At 43.1% G+C, this 19,556-nt stretch overlaps 1 pseudogene across 1 annotated transcript in view; it reads right to left on the bottom strand.

Annotated features, from left to right (window-relative positions):
- Window positions 1–5,882: 5,882 nt before the first annotated feature.
- The window catches only part of LOC149434824 (serine protease inhibitor A6-like), a 28,524-nt pseudogene continuing 14,850 nt past the window's right edge, over window positions 5,883–19,556 (bottom strand). The window contains exons 3-4 of the transcript XR_016308613.1: window positions 10,817–10,964; window positions 5,883–6,173 (exon numbers count right to left, since the gene is read on the bottom strand). The product of XR_016308613.1 is annotated as a serine protease inhibitor A6-like (transcript). The remainder of the gene's footprint in view (window positions 6,174–10,816; window positions 10,965–19,556) is intronic.

Below are 19,556 nucleotides of genomic sequence, written 5' to 3'. Positions count from 1 at the left end.
AACATATGCAGGAACCAATCCTCTCCATTTTCCTCCTGCAACCGCTGAAAGCCGGTTTCTTCTCCTCTCCCTCCCACTGGCATTCAGCAACTGCAGGAGGAGAACGTTCATTATGATATTCAAAATAAAAAAAAAAATTGACGTTCTGAACCATTTAATTTAATTGTGGCCCGGTGCCGGTTACCAAATCCCTTAAGTGGCCCTCACTCTTCAAAAGGGTTGAGCACCCAGGGCTGCTGTTAGAAACCACGGGGCCCCATACAGTCAACCTGATAGAGCCCCCTCCCCCCCCAAAAAAAGTCTGTTTACTATGCTTCAGTTGTTAATACACAGGGAGTGATCAGTACCGATCACTCACTGTGTTCATTCGGGAAAGGAAGGGGCTGGGAAATGTGACATACAGTATTTACTGGACCCTTCCCCCCCACTCTCCATCCTGAAGGAACCTATTGTGTGCTTGCTGCTGGCTGTGGGAAGGAGAGGAGGGAAGCCGGCAGCACTGCGGGGGTGGGGATACACAGGGGGGCCTAGGCTGCAGGGGGAAACATATGGTGCACAGGGAGGGAGATGGATGTGACAGGGGGGGGCAATTACTGGAACCGATCCCCTGTATGACTCTCTCTACAGCAGCTGAAAGCCAGAGGGAGGGAGAGGAGAAGAAGCCGGCTTGAAGCTGCTACAGAAAGAGCCAGACAGGGGATCGGTTCCAGAAATTGCCCCCCCCCCCCCCCCCCCCCGCTGTGCTGATCACCCTTCCTGCCTACATCCCACTCACCTAGTTGTCTGGACCCCCCCTGCTGGCCTGGGCCCCGTACAGGAGGACTGGTGGTGCCCCCTTATTCACGGCCCTGTGACTCCTCTTCCCACCATTGATGACCACATATGAATCCCCTCCACTAAGAATGACCACCTGTTACATTGGTAGTCCGTGTAAATGTCCGTGTAAATGTCCGTGTAGATGTCCGTGTAAATGTCCGTGTAAATGTCCGTGTAAATGTCCGTGTAAATGTCCCTGCACCAATGTAACGGGATTTGCAGACTTTACAGTGTAAAAGAAATAAATGATTCGCTCACATTTGTCATCGTAAAGTTACTCCTATGGACCACAAACATCAAAGCAATCCCCCCAATGACCATCGACACGGGTTATTGTCTTCCCCCCAAGAACCATTAAGAACAGGTCCATCTCCTCCTCCCACCAATGTCCAGGATCTTCTTCTCTCACAGATGCTGGAGCATTTTTTCCTCTCTCTGAACTCCAACATAAGGGACCCCACAATTCATACGGACCACTAAACCATACTGTACATTCCATAATCCTGAGCACTATGCTATTGGAAGTATTGGCCCCTCCCTCCATATCAGGTGTTCCAATCCCCTCCATATCATGAGATTCAGGTGTTCCAATCCCCTCCCAATCATGTGATTCAGGTGTTCCAATCCCCTCCCAATCATGTGATTCAGGTGTTCCAATCCCCTCCCAATCATGTGATTCAGGTGTTCCAATCCCCTCCCAATCATGTGATTCAGGTGTTCCGATCCCCTCCATATCATGTGATTCAGGTGTTCCAATCCCCTCCATATCATGTGATTCAGGTGTTCCAATCCCTCCATATCATGTGATTCAGGTGTTCCAATCCCCTCCATATCAGGAGATTCAGGTGTTCTAATCCCCTCCCAATCATGTGATTCAGGTGTTCCAATCCCCTCCCAATCATGTGATTCAGGTGTTCCAATCCCCTCCATACCATGTGATTCAGGTGTTCCAATCCCCTCCATATCATGTGATTCAGGTGTTCCAATCCCCTCCATATCATGTGATTCAGGTGTTCCAATCCCCTCCATGGACACAGGTGTCTACAATCAAGCCCCTAGGCATGCAGACGGCTTCTACAAACATTGGTGAAAGAATGGGTCGCTCTCAGGAGCTCAGAGACTCCAAGCGTGGTCCCGTGATAGGTGGCCACCTGGGCAATAAGTCCATCCGTGACATTTCCTGGCTACTAAATATTCCACGCTCAACTGCTGGTGGGATTATAACAAAGTGGAAGCCACTGGGAACAACAGCCACTCAGCCACCAAGTGGTAGGCCACGTCACATGACAGGGCGGGGTCAGCGCATGCTGAAGCGCACAGTGCGCAGAAGTCGCCAACTGTCTGCAGAGTCAATAACTAAAGACCTCCAAACTTGGTGTGGCCTTCAGATGAGCCCAACAACAGTGCGTAGAGAGCTTCATGGAATGGGTTTCCATGGCCGAGCAGCTGCATCCAAGCCTTCCATCACCAAGTGCAATGCAAAGCGTCGGATGCCGTGGTGTAAAGCACGCCACCACTGGACTCTAGAGCAGTGGAGTGTTCTCTGGAGTAACCAATCACGCTTCTCTGTCTGGCAATCCAATGGACGTGTCTGGGTTTGGCGGCTGCCAGGAGAACGGTACTTGCCGAACTGCATTTTGCCAAGTGTAAATTTTGGTGGAGGGGGGATTATGGTGTGGGGTTGTTTTTCAGGGGTTGGGATTGGCCCCCTAGTTCCAGTGATAGGAACTCTTAAGGTGTCAGCATACCAAGACATTTTGGACAATTTCATGCTCCCAACTTTGTGGGAGGAGTTTGGGGATGGCCCCTTCCTGTTCCAACATGACTGCGCACCAGAGCACAAAGCAAGGTCCATAAAGACATGGAGGAGCCAGTTTGGGGTGGAGGAACTTGACTGGCCTGCACAGAGTCCTGACCTCAACCCCATAGAACACCTTTGGGATGAATTAGAGCGGAGACTGTGAGCCAGGCCTCCTCCCCCGACATCAGTGCCTGACCTGACAAATGTGCTTCTGGAAGAATGGTCCAACCTTCCCATAGACACCCTCCTAAACCTTGTGGACGGCCTTCCCAGAAGAGTTGAAGCTGTTATAGCTGCAAAGGGCGGGGCCAACTCAATATTGAACCCTACAGACTAAGACTGGGGGGCCATTAAAGGTCATGTGCGGGGCCAACTCAATATTGAACCCTACGGACTAAGACTGGGAGGCCAGTAGACGCAGTGGTCGGTCAAGGAAACTTATTGCAGCAGATGGAAGACACATCATTACTTCCCTTCTACATTAGTAGATGTCCAGCAGAGCCATCAGCACAGAACTGATGGAAAACAGTGTGACCCGGGTACTCCCATCTACTGTCCGGAGAAGTCTGGCCGGTGCTTCTGGCTCCTCCCCCTGCTGAGCGACCCCATAGCAAATGGCTTGTTATGGGGGCATTTATTTGTGCTTGATCCAGGGACACGCTCCATGTTTCATTGACACACAAAGTGCAGCTTGGCCACACCCCCAACTCTCTGCTCAATGGCTGGGATTGACAACAACAGGAGCCAATGACTCCTGCTGCTGCCTCTCTGTCCAGTGAGAGAGAGAGAGCCAAGAGAGCTGCTGCATAGCACTGGATCCCCAGAATTCTTTAAAATATGTTGCTATGGTACATGTAAAATTAAATTTTGACAAAAACAAATTTTCCCTTTTTTTTTTACAAAAATTTTGAATTTTGTTCACAACATAATCTGGGTTCCCCCAAACGATCTGGCTGTTTTATTATGACCATTTGATTTTACAAAAATTTAGATTTTTTTTTTCACTATGCAAACTGGACCCCCAAGAAACTAGCTGTTTTATTATGACCATTTGTTTTTACAAAAAAAATTTTTTTTTCACAACATGGTCCAGGCCCTTCAAAATTTATCTGGCTGCTTTATCATGAAAATGTTGGCAAAAACTCATTTTGCCTTTTTTTTTTTTTTTTTTTTTTTACAAAAATGTTCAATCCTTTTTCACAACGTTATCTTGACCCCCCCCCCCCCCCCAATTATCTGGCTGTTTTATTATGACCACTTATTTTTACAAAAAAATTAGATTTTTCTTTACATGATCTGGGCCCTCCAACATTTATCTGGCTGCTTTATCATGAAAATGTCGACAAAAACTAATTTTGCCTTTTTTTTTTTTTTACAAAAATGTTGAATCCTTCTTCATAACATTATCTGGCCCCCCAAAACTATCTGGGCGTTTTTTTATGATTTTTTTTCACAACATGATCCAGGCCCTCCAAAAGTTATCTGGCAGCTTTATCATGGAAATATTGACAAAAACTAATATTCCTTTTTTTTTTTTTTTTACAAAAATGTTGAATCCTTTTTCACAACGTTATCTTGCTCCCCCCCCCCCCCCCATTATCTGGCTGTTTTGTTATGACTAGAGATGAGCGAATTATTCAAAAATTTGATTCGGCTGATTCGCCGAATTTGCGGAAGAAAATCGATTCGATGCGAATTTATTCGCTGCGAATTTAACTTATTAAAAGGGTTTCTAGGCTTCAGAGAGCCTTTATATTAGTGCAGAACACTGTACCTTTAATTTAAATGCCCTTGGAGTCTGCTGGGGAAGAGAAATAATACTGTCAGTCAGTATGACATGCAGATGAGTGCCGTCCATCTTAGAATCACCGCACACTTCACTCATTTGGGCAGTCACGGGGCACGATGAAGAAGAAGAAGAAGAATGAGAAGAAGAAGAAGAATGAGAAGAAGAAGAAGAATGAAAAGAAGAAGAATGAAAAGAAGAAGAATGAAAAGAAGAAGAAGAAGAATGAAAAGAAGAAGAATGAAAAGAAGAAGAAAAAGAATAAAAATAAGAATGAAAAGAAGAATGAAAAGAAGAATGAAAAGAAGAAGAAGAAGAATGAAAAGAAGAATGAAAAGAAGAATGAGAAGAAGAATGAAAAGAAGAATGAGAAGAAGAATAAGAAGAATGAAAAGAAAAATGAGAAGAATGAAAAGAAGAATGAGAAGAAGAATGAAAAGAAGAATGAGAAGAAGAATGAAAAGAAGAATGAGAAGAAGAATGAAAAGAAGAATGAGAAGAAGAATGAGAAGAAGAATGAAAAGAAGAATGAGAAGAATGAAAAGAAGAATGAGAAGAATGAAAAGAAGAATGAGAAGAAGAATGAAAAGAAGAATGAGAAGAAGAATGAAAAGAAGAATGAGAAGAAGAATGAGAAGAAGAATGAGAAGAAGAATGAGAAGAAGAATGAAAAGAAGAATGAGAAGAAGAATGAGAGGAAGAATGAAAAGAAGAATGAGAAGAATGAAAAGAAGAATGAAAAGAAGAGGAAGAAGAATGAAAAGAAGAAGAAGAAGAAGAATGAAAAGAAGAAGGAGAAGAAGAATGAAAAGAAGAATGAAAAGAAGAAGAATGAAAAGAAGAAGAATGAAAAGAAGAATGAAAAGAAGAAGAAGAAGAATGAAAAGAAGAAGAAGAATGAAAAGAAGAATGAAAAGAAGAAGAAGAAGAATGAAAAGAAGAAGAAGAATGAAAAGAAGAAGAATTCCAGTACAGCAAAAAGTGTATCTGCAGAGAGCTCCGCTATTTCTGACAGTTCTCTGACAGTTCCTTCACATTTACAGCGGTTGAAACATTGTATCTATTTGTTTCCGAATAAAAACATCTGTATCCTAAATGGAAACAAATAGATACAATGTTTCAACCGCTGTAAATGTGAAGGAACTGTCAGAGAACTGTCAGAAATAGCGGAGCTCTCTGCAGGGACACTTTTTGCCGGCTGATCGGGGAAAATTTGATTCGTGCATCCGAAGTTTGCTAATATTCGGATTCGACGCAAATCGAATTTTTCCTAATATTCGAAACGAATTCCACTTCGCCAAGTTCGATTCGCTCATCTCTAATTATGGCCATTTATTTTTACAAAAAAATAGATTTTTTTTTTCACAACATAATCTGCCCAAATGATCTGATTGAAAAAACTAATTTTCCCTCTCCTACACCGCCCTATCGGGTCATCCTTGAAGCTCACATGATCCAGAGAAAAACACAAAACAGAAATTGTTCGGCACATTCGCTTTATTCTGAGCAGAATGGTTTATTTTGGTGCAGCATTTTCTATCCGCTTCATCACTCTCTTCCCTCTCCCTGACCCCAGGGGTTTTTCCAAACCGGGTTCAAGATTTCGCCGATCCCGAGAATGGTTTCGGTAATTCTGTGGAAGAACAGCAGGATGTAAGGACGATCGACTCTGAATGCCGGGAACAGGCTGAAATTGGTTAACTCGGCATCAGTCCCACTGTTCTCCTCCGTGCCTTTCTCTTCGAAGCTGATATAAGTTTGGTGGTACATCTGTCAAAAAAAAAAAAAAGAAAAGGTAAAGAAATGAACTTCTTCAAAAAGTTAAAAGACTGAAAAAATATTTAAAAAAATTGAGGACTAAAAGGTAAATCCCAAATTTGTACCCAGGAGAGCTTTATTAACATCGATTGGAAAGAAAAACAGAACTTAGAGCCAAAAACTTATTTTGGTGGTTTTTAAGCTGATTTTTTTCTTTTTAACCATTTGATCCCCAGAAGGCCATTTTTTACCACTGCGCGGTCATGCAACACTGTACCAAAATTAAATTTATATCTTTTTTTCACGCAAATAGAGTTTAAAATTTGGTAGATCTTGATCACCACTTTTTTTTTTTGTAACTATATAAACTTTTTTTTTTACATACTGTAAGTCACCAGCATGAGGGATACTGACTGGGGACAGGATGTTAAAATCAATCAATCAATAAAACTAGAGTTATTGGTTTGAATCCCAACCACGGCACTACCTTCATGGAGTTTGCATGTTCTCCCCGTGCCTGTGTGGGTTTCCTCCAGGTACTTCGGTTGTCTCCCAGACATGCTGGTAGGTTAATGGACTCTTGTCTAAATTGGCCCCAGTATGTGTATGAATGTGAGTTAGGGTCCTTAGATTGTACGCTTCTCGGGGGCGGGGACTGATGCGAAGGTACAATATATGTAAAGCGCTGCGTAAATTTACGGCGCTATATAAGTACCTGTAATAATCATAATAATAAGAATTAATTAATTTTTAAATAAATATATAAAATACTTTTTTATTCAAATTTTTTTTTTTAATTTTAAAACATTTTTAATTTTCTTTTTTTTTTACTGTACTTATTTTTTTTGTTTACATATTTTCATTAGAGTAGTTCAGTGTCACCATAGTTTTTTTTATTGCTGTGTCAGTGATGATCATCGTGAAAACAATGTTCTGAGCTGTTATGAATGGGTTGCATTCATAATAGCTATTGTGATCTGTGATTGGCACACAGCAATCACATGGTACAGGGAGCTGGGATTGGTCAAGGTACCATGTGATGGCTGTACAGCCCGGCGGGGGGTGCGCTGATTGTCCATCAGCTGGTGATGTACATGTACGTGATCCAGCCTGCCCGTGCCGCCCACCTGCAGTGGATGTATTGCGGGCAGGCGGGAACTAGTTAAGTGAAACAATACCAATCACAGCTGTTGTGAATTAAACCCGTTTATAACAGCTATGATTACTATTGTGAGCTGTGATTGGCTCACAGCTATCACATGCTCCAAGGTGCTGTGACTGGCATAGGTACCATGTGATAGCTGTGGGCCAATCACAACATCACAATACTAAGCACAGCTGTTGTGAATGAAACCTGTTTCTAACAGTTGTGATTACTATTGTGATCTGTGATTGGCTCACAGCTATCACATGCTCCAGGGTGCTGTGACTGGCATAGGTACCATATGATAGCTGTGGGCCAATCACAACATCACAATACTAAGCACAGCTGTTGTGAATGAAACCTGTTTCTAACAGTTGTGATTACTATTGTGATCTGTGATTGGATCACAGCTATCACATGCTCCAAGGTGCTGTGACTGGCATAGGTACCATGTGATAGCTGTGGGCCAATCACAATACTAAGCACAGCTGTTGTGAATGAAACCTGTGTCTAACAGTTGTGATTACTATTGTGATCTGTGATTGGCTCACAGCTATCACATGCTCCAAGGTGCTGTGACTGGCATAGGTACCATGTGATAGCTGTGGGCCAATCACAACATCACAATACTAAGCACAGCTGTTGTGAATTAAACCTGTTTATAACAGCTGTGATTACTATTGTGATCTGTGATTGGCTCACAGCTATCACATGCTCCAGGGTGCTGTGACTGGCATAGGTACCATGTGATAGCTGTGGGCCAATCACAACATCACAATACTAAGCACAGCTGTTGTGAATGAAACCTGTTTATAACAGCTGTGATTACTGTTGTGATCTGTGATTGGCTCACAGCTATCACATGCTCCAGGGTGCTGTGACTGGCATAGGTACCAACATCACAATACCAAGCACAACTGTTGTGAATGAAATTTGTTTCTAACAGGTGAGATTACTATTGTATATGATTAGGAAGGAATATTTTAATGGTTGAACTGGATGGACTTTGGTCTTTTTTCAGCCAGACTAACTATGTAACTACAACAATAAAACACAAACAAGCCACCCAAAATGACACGAATGACTGGTGTCATTAACATATCTCCGACTCACTTATATAAGTGTGGATCCATAAACCCAAAAGGTACATACTAAGCAAAATGGTAGTGTGACAAGAACACCCCTACCTGAAAAAAGAAGGTTACTAGATGATCCACGCGGAGTAATATGAATTCAAAAATATTTCAAACGATACTTTATTTGATCACATAGATCATAAGGAGGTTAAACATGAGCACGGTGTACATGTGAAAGAAATAATAAAATCATGTTAAAAAGCATTAACTATGTAACTATATTGAGATCTGTGATTGGCCCACAACTATCACACGGTACATGTTGCTGCAACTGGCCTAGGTACCATATGATAGCTGTGGGCCAACTAAGCACAGCTGTTGTGAGTGAAACATATTTGTAACAGTTGCGTATCCATCGTGATCATGTGATTTTGCATGGCAATCACGTGATACCCCGAAAGATCAAAGTGGGAGTCGGGAGCCACAATCCGCTGTGTCTGGTGGACACATCAGCCACAGGAGCTGCAGGGGGGCGCTCTGCTCACCCACCAGCTGGTGATTTACATGTACATGATCCAGCCTGCCCATGCCGCCCACCTGCAGTGAATGTACTGTGGGAGGGAACTGGCTGAGTGAAACACGTTTGTGTGTTCTGTGTTCCAGGCCAACAATTTCATGTTCTGCATGTGATCTCACTTCTGTGCTGCTCACTGTTCTCCTTGCTGGAGGGGAAGCTGTATCTGAGGACCGGCAGTGCAAGGATCTCTAAGCTCCTGCTTCATTCATTCTTTATCTGTGCTTCCTCCACCCCTCTTGTTGTTTCTTCATAACCCAACATCAGATCACCAGTCATCAGATCACCAGTCACCAGCTCACTAGTCATCAGATAATAGGTCATCAGATCACCAATCAGCAGATCACCAGACACCAGCTCACTAGTCATCAGATCACCAGTCATCAGATCACTAGTCATCAGATCATCAGATAACTAGTCATCAGATCACCAGTCATCAGATCACTAGTCATCAGATCACCAGTCATCAGATCACCAGTCATCAGATCACCAGATCACCAGTCATCAGATCACCAGTCAGCAGATCACTAGTCATCAGATCACAAGTCATCAGATCACTAGTCATCAGATCACTAGTCCATCCGATCACCAGCTATCAGATCACAAGACCACCAGTCACCGGATCACCAATCATCAGATCACCAGCCACCAGATCACCAGTCATCAGATCACCAGATCACTAGTCATCAGATCACCAGTTACCAGATCACCAGTCATTAAATCACCAGTCATCAGATCACCAGTCACCAGATCACCTGTCATCAGATTACCAGTCACCAGATCACCAGTCACCAGATCACCTGTCATCAGATTACCAGTCATCAGATCACCAGTCACCAGATCACCAGTCATCAGATCACCAGTCATCAGATCACAAGTCATCCAATCACCAGTCATCCAATCACCAGTCATCAGATCACCAGTCACCAGTCATCCGATCACCAGACCACCAGTCACTGAATCACCAATCATCAGATCACCAGCCACCAGATCATCAGTCATCAGATCACCAGATCACTAGTCATCAGATCACTGGTTACCAGATCACCAGTCATTAAATCACCAGTCATCAGGTCACCAGTCATCAGATAACCAGTCACCAGATCACCAGTCACCAGATCACCGGTCATCAGATCACTAGTCATCATATCACCAGTCATCAGATCACCAGTCACCAGATCACCAGTCATCAGATCGCAAGTCATCTGATCGCCAGTCATCAGATCGCCAGTCATCAGATCGCCAGTCATCAGATCACTAGTCATCCGATCACCAGCCATCAGATCACCAGACCCCCAGTCACCAGATCACCAATCATCAGATCACCAGCCACCAGATTACCAGTCATCAGATCACCAGATCACTAGTCATCATATCACCAGTCACCAGGTCACCAGTCATCATATCACCAGTCATCAGATCACCAGTCACCAGATCACCAGTCACCAGATCACCAGTTGTCAGATCACCAGTCACCAGATCACCAGTTGTCAGATCACCAGTCACCAGATCACCAGTTGTCAGATCACCAAATCACCAGTTGTCAGATCACCAGTTGTCAGATCACCAGTCACCAGATCACCAGTTGTCAGATCACCAAATCACCAGTTGTCAGATCACCAGTTGTCAGATCACCAGATCACCAGTTGTCAGATCACCAGTCACCAGATCACCACTCACCAGATCTGCAGTCATCAGGGGAACATCTCTGACATGAGGAAGCTAAGCCCTACCTCTACCAAGATGGCCGCCTCCACACAGAACAAAGCGCGGTAAGTCAATACAGGAAATAGATACGATTCAGGGAGGCGGCGGCAGGAAATGCTGAGGATTATTCCTTTGACTAAACAAAGATACTCACATCAGAAACTTGTAGATTTTGATCCTTTGAGAACCTCAAGAAGTTGGCATCCTTACTGAACATGCTCTCCATGCCCATGGACATCAAGTAATGCTTCAGACTGACCCGATAGTCGAACTTTACTTTGGGTAAGTAGAGGTCCAGAAAGCTGCGAAGAAAATACAGAGCAGCGTCTTTAGTGCCAATACCACCTATCCCAGGATTTCTTTTCTCAATGAGTGTTTGCAAGCAATTCCTATCAACCAATCAGATTGTAAAGTAGATTTCAAGCATACACCCACGGCAAAACACTTCCTGAAATCATGTTGGATAGAGTAAGGGACTTTTATAATCCCTTTTAGTTGTTTTTTTTGCTACCTCTGTCCCACTAGGGAGAGATCACCTCACTACATAGAGAGATACAAAGGGATTGTTTATAAACATCAATCAGACGGGAGATAGAGAGATACAAAGGGATTGTTTATAAACATCGATCAGACGGGAGATAGAGAGATACAAAGTAACATTGTTTATAAACATCGATCAGACGGGAGAGAGAGAGATACAAAGTAACATTGTTTATAAACATCGATCAGACGGGAGATAGAGAGATACAAAGTAACATTGTTTATAAACATCGATCAGATGGGGGAGAGAGCGATACAAAGTAACATTGTTTATAAACATCGATCAGACGGAAGATAGAGATACAAAGTAACATTGTTTATAAACATCGATCAGACGGAAGATAGAGAGATACAAAGTAACATTGTTTATAAACATCGATCAGACGGGAGATAGGGAGATACAAAGTAACATTGTTTATAAACATCGATCAGACGGGAGATAGAGAGATACAAAGTAACATTATTTATAAACATCGATCAGACGGGAGAGAGAGCGATACAAAGTAACATTGTTTATAAACATCGATCAGACGGGAGATAGAGAGATACAAAGTAACATTGTTTATAAACATCGATCAGACGGGAGATAGAGAGATACAAAGTAACATTGTTTATAAACATCGATCAGACGGGAGAGAGAGAGATACAAAGTAACATTGTTTATAAACATCGATCAGACGGGAGATAGAGAGATACAAAGTAACATTGTTTATAAACATCGATCAGATGGGGGAGAGAGCGATACAAAGTAACATTGTTTATAAACATCGATCAGACGGAAGATAGAGATACAAAGTAACATTGTTTATAAACATCGATCAGACGGAAGATAGAGAGATACAAAGTAACATTGTTTATAAACATCGATCAGACGGGAGATAGGGAGATACAAAGTAACATTGTTTATAAACATCGATCAGACGGGAGATAGAGAGATACAAAGTAACATTATTTATAAACATCGATCAGACGGGAGAGAGAGCGATACAAAGTAACATTGTTTATAAACATCGATCAGACGGGAGATAGAGAGATACAAAGTAACATTGTTTATAAACATCGATCAGACGGGAGATAGAGAGATACAAAGTAACATTGTTTATAAACATCGATCAGACGGGAGATAGAGAGATACAAAGTAACATTGTTTATAAACATCGATCAGACGGGAGATGGAGAGATACAAAGTAACATTGTTTATAAACATCGATCAGACAGGAGATAGAGAGATACAAAGTAACATTGTTTATAAACATTGATCAGACAGGAGATAGAGAGATACAAAGTAACATTGTTTATAAACATCGATCAGACGGGAGATAGAGATACAAAGTAACATTGTTTATAAACATCGATCAGACGGGAGATAGAGATACAAAGTAACATTGTTTATAAACATCGATGAGACGGGAGATAGAGAGATACAAAGTAACATTGTTTATAAACATCGGTCAGACAGGAGATAGAGAGATACAAAGTAACATTGTTTATAAACATCGATCAGACGGGAGATAGAGAGATACAAAGTAACATTGTTTATAAACATCGGTCAGACAGGAGATAGAGAGATACAAAGTAACATTGTTTATAAACATCGATCAGACGGGAGATAGAGAGATACAAAGTAACATTGTTTATAAACATCGGTCAGACGGGAGATAGAGAGATACAAAGTAACATTGTTTATAAACATCGGTCAGACGGGAGATAGAGAGATACAAAGTAACATTGTTTATAAACATCGGTCAGACGGGAGATAGAGAGATACAAAGTAACATTGTTTATAAACATCGATCCGACGGGAGATAGAGAGATACAAAGTAACATTGTTTATAATCATCGATCAGACGGCAGATAAATACAAAGTGACATTGTTTATAAACATCGATCAGATGGGAGATAGAGATACAAAGTAACATAACAACAATGTTTATAAACATTGATCAGACATAATGTCTGCTGAAGCAAATTTAAAAAAAAATAAAACGTCTCAGTTTAGCCCCATATTAACCTTAGTTTACCATAATCAATCTTAATTTGTTCCCTCTTCTCTCTTTCAACTATTTTTTTCTGCTGATTTTTTTTTTTTTTTGCTCATATCAATTTTATTAACTATTCATATTTTAAACTAGTTAAACTTTTAAAATTTTTTATTTTATTTACTTATTTTTAATATCGCATTAAATAACAAATAGCAAAACTGAGCAAACAAATGTGTGACTTTGCAATGCGTTGCACCAGATTCCTAATTTTAGTGTCAATTTAAACAGTACAACTTACAGAATCAAATGTATCATTTTATCTACAGTAACACTATTCATTGAAAACAAACACTTGTCAGAAAAGAAAAAGTGTTGTTTTTTTTAACTTTGATACTTTTTTGTCTAAGGCTTGTAAAAATAAAAATAACATATATATTTTTTGTCCTTAAAAACACTGTCTATGTATTACTTTGGTATCTTAACCGTTTCAATACCGGGCAATTTTCCCCCCTCCTGCCCAGGCCATTTTTCAGGTTTCAGCGCTCTCACACTTTGAATGACAATTGCGCGGTCATACAACACTGTACCCAAACTAAAATTTTATCATTTTCTTCACACAACTAGAGCTTTCTTTTGGTGGTATTTAATCACCGCTGGGGTTTTTATTTTTTGCTAAATTAACAAAAAAAGACCAAAAATTTTGAAAAAAAAACACATTTTTCTTTGTTTCTGTTATAAAAGTTTACAAATAAATAATTGTTCTTCATAAATTTAGGCCGAGATGTATTCTGCTACATGTCTTTGGTGAAAATAACCCAAATTAGGTTGTATTATTTAGTCTGTAGGAAAGTTATAGAGTTCACAAACTATGGTATAGATCTGAAAATTGATCAATCCTGAAGTACTGACAGCCAATCTCATTTCTTGAGGTCCAAGAATGTCAGAACAGTACAGATATCCCCAAATGTCAGGACAGTACAGATATCCCCCAAATGTCAGGACAGTACAGATATCCCCCAAATGTCAGGACGGTACAGATATCCCCCCAAATGTCAGAACAGTACAGATATCCCCCAAATGTCAGGACGGTACAGATATCCCCCCAAATGTCAGGACGGTACAGATATCCCCCCAAATGTCAGAACAGTACAGATATTCCCCAAATGTCAGGACGGTACAGATATCCCCCCAAATGTCAGGACAGTACAGATATCCCCCAAATGTCAGGACGGTACAGATATCCCCCCAAATGTCAGAACAGTACAGATATTCCCCAAATGTCAGGACGGTACAGATATCCCCCCAAATGTCAGGACAGTACAGATATCCCCCAAATGTCAGGACAGTACAGATATCCCCCAAATGTCAGGACGGTACAGATATCCCCCCAAATGTCAGAACAGTACAGATATCCCCCAAATGTCAGAACAGTACAGATATCCCCCAAATGTCAGGACGGTACAGATATTCCCCAAATGTCAGAACAGTACAGATATCCCCCAAATGTCAGGACAGTACAGATATTCCCCAAATGTCAGAACAGTACAGATATCCCCCAAATGACCCCTTTTTGCAGAGTAGACAGTCCGACGTACTTCATAAGAGGAATGGCGAGTTTTTTGAAGTTGTATTTTTTTGTCATAATTTTTCAAAAATGAAAAAATTAAAAAAATTATTTTCACTATTTTTTTTTTTACATACTGTCACCAGTGCAGTACAGCGTCATCATATAACTGGCATGGCGGTGAACAGGGACACTGACTGGTGACAGTATGAGAAAAAATATATATATATTTTTTTTTTTTTTTTTTTATTATATTTAATTTTTTATTACATTTTTTTAATTTTTTTTTAAGATTTTTTTTTCATATTTTACTATGACCAAAGTAGTACAATGTTACCATAGTAACATCGTACTACTTTGGGGAAGTGATCAGTATTTTTTTTTTTTTTTTTTACACAATTTGCTTATAGCAAAGAATTACTTTGCTATAAGCAAGCATTTACCTGAATGAAATCGATTCATTCAGCCTTTTTTTTTTTTTTTTTTTGTGCTTAGCTGTGATTTGGTCACAGCTAATCACATGGCATGTGCATGTGATTAGCTGTGACCATTCACAGCTAGGCACTAGTATACAATGGATGGCATCATGAATGAAGCCATCCATTGTATACAACTGTCATGTGACCTGCTGTGATTGGTCACAGCAGGTCACATGGTACCAGCAACGGGAGCCGGTACTCGGATCTGTCATCGGCCGTGTCCGAGGTGCACGCCCGGTGACAGATCGCACTGCTGCGCCTCTCTGCATTAGCGCAAACTGCGCATGTGCGGGAGCATGCCAAATGGCGTGCACCCGGAGTGGAGAGACACTTCTGAAGCCGCCAAACGGCCATTGGCCGGGCGGCTAATGGTTCAGTAATGATAAAGTTATTGCCAAAATACAGATCTAAAGCGGAAGTGTAAAATAATTTCTGCCACGGACCTGTTTTATGTAATAATGGCCATGCTTTGGGATTATTTCAGATATAATACAGCTTTTTTAACCACTTCAATACTGGGCACTTTCACCCCCTTCCAGTCCAAGCCATTTTTTACGTTTTCATCTCCGTCACACTTTGAATAGCAATTACTCAGTCATGCAACGCTGTACCCAAATTTAATTCTTATAACTTTTTTTTTTAGACAGATAGAGCTTTCTTTTGGTGGTTTTTTATTCACCCGCTGGTTGCCTATTTTTTGCTACATAAATGAAAAGACTGAAAATTTTGAAAAAAACAAAAAAGCATTTTTCTTAGTTTCTGTTATAAAATTTTGCAAATAGATCATTTCTTTTTTCTTCTGAATTTTCTCAATCTCTTTGGTAAAAATAACCCAAATCGGTGTATATTATTTAGTCTGTCAGAATGTTATAGAGTCTGCAAACTGTGGTATATGCTGTATATTTGAAAATTGACCAATCCCGATGCAGTGATGGCCGATCCCATTTCATGAGACCCTAAAATTCCAGGACAGTACAAACCCCGCCCCCCAACAAATTATCCCTGTTTGTAAAGTAGACAGTCAAATATATTTAGGAAGAGACATGGTGAATTGTTAAGTTGTAATTTTTTAAAACTTTTGGGGGAAAATGAAGACGTTAAGTAAATTTTTTTCACCAAGTTGTCATTTTAACAAGTTATGTCTCACACACAGCATAGGCATACTGATAAAAACACGATCTTCTCTGCCTTTTGAATATCGGGGATACCACACATTTGTGAAAAAGTCTTACACTCCCTCACCTGGCCACATGAAGGGGCCCAAAATCCAAGGAGCACCTTTGGGCTTTCAACGAGCATAAATTACATGTAAATTATGCATCTAATTTCTTGACTAAATTTCACATTTTTGGTCCCTGGAACTGGAGAACCACCGCCTGGCTACATTTTGACACTAGAGTGGGCGAGAAGTGGTTAAATACACAGCCCTGCTAAATTAAAAATATTTAAAAAAAAAAAACATTTTTTGCTGCAATACTCACTTTTGATTAGGGACTGACTCCCACAGAAACTTCACTGCAGCAGTAGATGTTGGCCAGAATTGTTCAAACCACTACCTGTGAGCCCAGGTTGCCAGGAAAATGCTGCCTGGGAAGTGGGGGGGGGGGTCTTTACACTAGCCAGGGCTCGGAGTATTAATGAAATGATAGGGTCACATCAATGTGTTGTAGCGGAGTGCCCCCTTACCCACCTTGGTCAGTGGAGGGTGTAGGCTCCTCTAACTCCACATCTGATGGGACAGCAGTGACTGGGCTCCCACCAAGTGTTGTGGCCTCCATTGTTGTTCCCAGTGTGTCCGCCACCAAGTGAGTCCGCTACAGAGGGCACTACAAGTCCAAGCATAGCAGACTGCCATTCCTCAGTCCACTACAGAGGGCACTACAAGTCCCAGCATAGCAGACTGCCATTCCTCAGTCCACTACAGAGGGCACTACAAGTCCAAGCATAGCAGACTGCCATTCCTCAGTCCACCACAGAGGGCACTACAAGTCCCAGCATAGCGGGCTGCCATTCCTCAGTCCCCCACAGAGGGCACTACAAGTCACAGCATAGCGGGCTGCCATTCCTCAGTCCCCCACAGAGGGCACTACAAGTCACAGCATAGCGGGCTGCTATTCCTCAGTCTCCCACAGAGGGCACTACAAGTCCCAGCATAGCGGGCTGCCATTCTTCAGTCCCCCACAGAGGGCAATACAAGTCCAAGCATAGCAGACTGCCATTCCTCAGTCCACTACAGAGGGCACTACAAGTCCCAGCATAGCGGGCTGCCATTCCTCAGTCCCCCACAGAGGGCACTACAAGTCCCAGCATAGCGGGCTGCCATTCCTCAGTCCCCCACAGAGGGCACTACAAGTCCCAGCATAGCGGGCTGCCATTCCTCAGTCCCCCACAGAGGGCACTACAAGTCCCAGCATAGCGGGCTGCCATTCCTCAGTCCCCCACAGAGGGCACTACAAGTCCCAGCATAGCGGGCTGCCATTCCTCAGTCCTCCACAGAGGGCACTACAAGTCCCAGCATAGCAGACTGCCTTTCCTCAGTCCCCTACAGAGGGCACTACAAGTCCCAGCATAGCGGGCTGCCATTCCTCAGTCCCCCACAGAGGGCACTACAAATCCCAGCATAGCGGGCTGCCATTCCTCAGTCCCCCACAGAGGGCACTACAAGTCCCAGCATAGCGGGCTGCCATTCCTCAGTCCCCCACAGAGGGCACTACAAGTCCCAGCATAGCGAGCTGCCATTCCTCAGTCCCCCACAGAGGGCACTACAAGTCCCAGCATAGCGGGCTGCCATTCCTCAGTCCCCCACAGAGGGCACTACAAGTCCCAGCATAGCAGACTGCCATTCCTCAGTCCACTACAGAGGGCACTACAAGTCCCAGCATAGCGGGCTGCCATTCCTCAGTCCCCCACAGAGGGCACTACAAGTCACAGCATAGCGGGCTGCTATTCCTCAGTCTCCCACAGAGGGCACTACAAGTCCCAGCATAGCGGGCTGCCATTCTTCAGTCCCCCACAGAGGGAACTACAAGTCCAAGCATAGCAGACTGCCATTCCTCAGTCCACTACAGAGGGCACTACAAGTCCCAGCATAGCAGGCTGCCATTCCTCAGTCCCCCACAGAGGGCACTACAAGTCCCAGCATAGCGGGCTGCCATTCCTCAGTCCCCCACAGAGGGTGCTACAAGTCCCAGCATAGTGGGCTGCCATCAGTCCCCTGCAGAGGGCACTACAAGTCCCAGCATAGCAGGCTGCCATTCCTCAATCCCCCACAGAGGGCACTTCAAGTCCCAGCATAGTGGACTGCCCTCAGTCCCCCAGAGAGGACACTACATGTCCCAGCATAGTGGGCTGCCCTCAGTCCCCCAGATCCCCACACCCCTATACGCTCACTCATACATTGCGCTCTCCCCTTCATCAGTGTCCTCCTGGCAGGTCCCCCTCTGGAGTCTGGACATGATGTCTCTCTATCAGGCAAGTCTGGGAAGGAGCAAGAAGGTATATCCTCTGACGCGTGGCCTGTGTAATTTTGGGGGGGAGGGACGCAGGTGGGATCTCAGTTGTGCAGCCTTTATACGGGGCCCCCCCAGCCCAGTTCACCCCTGAGAACCAGCCACAGTGGTGGGCACTAGGCTAGCTGGTTCTGGGGTAATGCCCTTCCAGTGGGGTGGCCCTGCTTCTTCAGCCTCCCCCCTGTACACCAAGTGAGGCATTTTTGGTTTTGTGCTGTCCTAGGCAAGACTAAAATTGGGAGCCCCCCCCCATCTAAATTGGAGCCAATAGTGGCAGAGTGATGGATCGGGGAAAACATTCTAAGGCTCTCCATGATCACAAAGTTGGCAGGAGGACAATGTGGCCATCCAAGGCCCCTGGAGGACTTGCATCACCACGGCCTCCAGGAACTAAAGTACAAGCAGTGCAGACAAGACCCAGCATGAACCCCTCAGAGTTGAGGACGTGATCCCCCCAAACTCCAACTAGTGAAGAACTACAAGCGCCAGCATAGACCACAGGTCAGGTGCCAATCACTGCACAATTGGGCGGAGCTAACGGTGACGTCACTGCTGGCTCTAGCCAATTGTTTACATCTGACCGGCAAATGTCAGAGTGTGGCGAGTGCTTGGTGGCTGCGGATGGGTCGGCGGGCGTCGGGGTTTTTTTTTATTTTGGCCAGTCAGCATCGTTGTGAAAACGCTGGATGCCGTGATGGACGATGGGTTGCATCAATGGAACCATTTTTTGCCTTTTTTTTCAATAAAAGGACAAAAACTATTGTTGTGTTTTTTTTCTTCAATAAAGGAATTTTTCAGAAGTCTGGTCTCTTTATTTCTT

Source organism: Staurois parvus, unplaced genomic scaffold (assembly GCF_062004578.1).
Source record: "Staurois parvus isolate SC_StPar_1 unplaced genomic scaffold, SC_StPar_1.0 ptg001665l, whole genome shotgun sequence".
NCBI classification, from domain to species: domain Eukaryota; kingdom Metazoa; phylum Chordata; class Amphibia; order Anura; family Ranidae; genus Staurois; species Staurois parvus.
This window is presented reverse-complemented; position numbering and strand designations above follow the sequence as displayed.